The sequence below is a fragment of the Lampris incognitus genome, chromosome 6, assembly GCF_029633865.1.
Source record: "Lampris incognitus isolate fLamInc1 chromosome 6, fLamInc1.hap2, whole genome shotgun sequence".
Classification (NCBI taxonomy): Eukaryota; Metazoa; Chordata; class Actinopteri; order Lampriformes; family Lampridae; genus Lampris; species Lampris incognitus.
In genome coordinates, this window is record NC_079216.1 from 15,297,954 (window position 1) to 15,301,660 (window position 3,707).

Below are 3,707 nucleotides of genomic sequence, written 5' to 3' on the forward strand. Positions count from 1 at the left end.
CACAACTCAAACACATACACAGCCACACCACATGGACACATTCATAGAGCATATATACTACATGCATTCTACACACACACACACACACACACACACACACACACACACACACACACACACTGAGGATCCTCATTCATTCCCTAGCCCCTAACCCTCATCTTAACCATTAGACCTTCATGCATAACCTTTAACCCTTACCCTAATCCTAATTTTAACCCCGAACCCAAGTCCATCCATTCCATTCCATCCATTATCCAAACTGCTTATCCTGCTCTCAGGGTCACGGGGGTGCTGGAGCCTATTCCAGCAGTCACTGGGCGGCAGGTGGGGAGACACCCTGGACAGGCCGCCAGGCCATCACAGGACCCCCCCCCCCACACACACTCCTAGGGACAATGTAGTATGGCCGAGTCACCTGACCTACATGTCTTTGGACTGAGGGAGGAAACCGGAGCACATGGAGGAAACCCACACAGACACGGGGAGAACATGCAAATTCCGCATGGAGGATGACCCAGGACGACCCATCAAGGTTGGACTATCCCGGGGCTCGAACCCAGGACCTTCTTGCTGTGTGGCGACAGCGCTAACCTCTGCGCCACCGTGCTGCCCTCGAACCCAAGTCCTAACTCTAAAATATACCCTTGATGTAAGGTTGGGCAAAAATGTCCTCACTTTACTGCAAAAATATCCGCACTATTACGGTTAAACATTTAAATTTGTCCTCACAAATATAGCTGAACAAGAGCAAATGCACACTTGTTTAGAAATGCAGGCGTGGGTGTTTGCGAACTCATTTACACACACATCCCACACTCACATGCAGGTATACACATACTAAATAACTAGATACTAATGTTCTCTCTCTCTTTCTCTCTCTCTCTCTCACACACACACACACACACACACACACACACACACACACACACACACACACACACACACACACACACACAGATCAGGTCTGTTAGTGAGGCCTGTGGTGTTTACTGTGTGTATTTTCAACTTTGGTCTCCAACAATGGCCAGTTTGTGCTGAAGCTGAAGTCTCGTGCACACATGAAGCCTATGTATGTGTTATGTATATGTGTGGCAACATGCGTAAACCTGCATTTGACCGCTCATACAAGACTGGGATCACCAGTAAACACTGGGTCATCACCCTTCATACAGGACCCAGCTGGGAAAGTTGTTTCAAACACCTTTAGTGCTGACTAGGTAGTTGTGTTTCTACATTAAAAGTTGATGTTTTTTTACAGTGATGATGTAACATGGTGGAGGGTGTGGCTGCACTGTAAAGCATGCAACTGATTTTAAAACAAGTGATGTGCTTTTTTTTGTAATACATTTTTTTAGGTCTCTAGATTTCACCAAAGGCCGGACTGCTAAATGCGTACTTCTGGTGTAAAACTCTGCCAGACAGATGACTAACAACAGTAATGTTATATGTAATGTGTATAGTGGCCAATTCATCTATCCAATATGTTTTTTTTTAAAGAGCAACTCCACATTCATTTTATTTCTGTAGTTTTGTACTTCTATGGCGTGTTCTTCACTTGTCAAATGTTATTTACCGTTCATATTGCTCGACATACAGGTGCCAGTACCGGCACTCACACCGTCTGAAGGCTGAGATGAGCTGAGGCTGTTCCCTTGGACATTTGTGTACGAGAAAAATTTGACCAAAATAAGTTCACAGTTTAAGGCAGTGGTTCCCAGTGGGGTGGCCCCCTGCTGATACACATCTCACATAAAACTACATTTAAGCAGGAGCACCTAGCTGTAGCTGAATGGGTACAGTGCGTGCCACATGGTGGCAGCCATCGCGGTTCGGTGCCAGCTGGTGACCTCTGTCATACTTCCCCCCCCCATTTCCTGTCTGCGTTTTCACTGTCGCTGTCTAATAAGTAGAAAAATAAAAACAGTAGCACCCAAGTTTTCCCATTTATTATTTCACTGGCAGGCAGTTATTTGCCATATCAATTGCACTTGTTTTATATTTTCAACACAACAGTATAGCATGACCTACAGTTGAATTATAGTTGCATTGTTATTTTTGCACAGAAATGCCGTTGTTTTGCTAATGTATTTATTACAATTCATTCTACCGAGCTAGGTGGGGAGCGGGGTGTAAGAGTGGCCCCAAAATATTTCCATTTACCCAAGGGGGCCCTGACTGAACAGTCTGGGCACCACCAGTAAAACGGTAGACGCAATATTTGCGCATGTTGTGTGCACGTGCCCATGAGCACCCCACGTGACTCCGCCGGCTCCTCTTCTGACCAATCAGGCTCCACCCCAAACCAGTTCGTCATCTCGCCCGGAGACAAGGGCAGACTTACGCTTCAGCTCGTCAAGAGAGCTGTACTTAAGCTAGGCTAAAGGGATATTTAAAATGTTAAAGGGCTGTGTCTCTAATAAATCACTAAATTAAACTACGTTTTTTTTTTAGTTATTTTCCCTTTTTTCCCCAATTTAGTGGCCAATCGCTCCCTATTTTAGTTCAAAACACCCACCCTCGTACTGCATGCGTTCGCCAACTGCATCTCTCCGGCCGGCAATCTCGAAGGAGACGCCTCGTCACTTCCGGGACAAGGCGACTCCAGGCCGAACCCCTGCTCCCGCCCCCCCATACACATCCAGAGACGCATTCCTGTGACGAACACAAGCCGACTCCGCCCCCCTCCCGAAGACAGCCTGCCAATTACTGCTGCTTCGTCGAGTCCGGCCATAGTCGGGTCTGACGAAACCGGGACATCTGCATCGACACAAAGCCGACGCTTAGACCGCTACACCACCGCGGACCCGTTAAACGACGTTTTAAAGGTCTGCCCAAAATGGATTCCGCACTGTGTAAATATTTTGGCAACACAGATCAGTAAATTAAACAGAGCTCCGTTTGAACAAGACATTGCAATAACTTCCTGCGCCACACGTTCACAGAGACAGACGATTCCATTTATTTGGTATTTGTTCACATCACGATTTTTTTTGGGATCAGAACAGTCAGAATTCATCAAAAATGATGACGAGGAGGATTATGGTGATGTATGGCAAGGCACACGTGTTTTGTTTTTTTCAATGTGGAAAAAATACTAATAGATACTGCAGTGTTTGCTGTAGAATCCAGGCATCACAAACACAGACACATTTCCACGCACACGAACACTCATCCGGTCTTCCTGATTAGCCCTCGTTCTCACGCGCGCGCACCTAAACGCGCTGGTAACCACAGGGGCGCTATTGTTAGCATATATGCTAGCATGAATGCTAGCATGGAGGAGCCATTTTCTGAAAACGACGTGTTAGTGTGTGTGTGTGTGTGTGTGTGTGTGTGTGTGTGTGTGTGTGTGTGTGTGCATGCATGCAGTGGCGCCCCCAGAAGTGTTTCATAGGGGTGGCCAAACGGGGCCACTGAAAATCTTGGGGTGGCACAACAAAACCAAAAGCCATGACTGAATTTCGGGAATTCTATGATGCTGTTGCAGTATACTGTATAGGCTAGTTGAAAACGGTCAATATGAGAGTTAAGAAAAATATACACTATTGATTTAAATGAACAGCACCTAATGTAAAATATCAGATAGAAGCATATTCTGCATATGCGACTCGTGGCTGGGGGGGCCAGCGGGGGGGCCAGGGATAGTGTCAGGGTGGCCCTGGCCACCCCTTGGGGGCGCCACTGTGTGTGTGTGTGTGTGTGTGTGT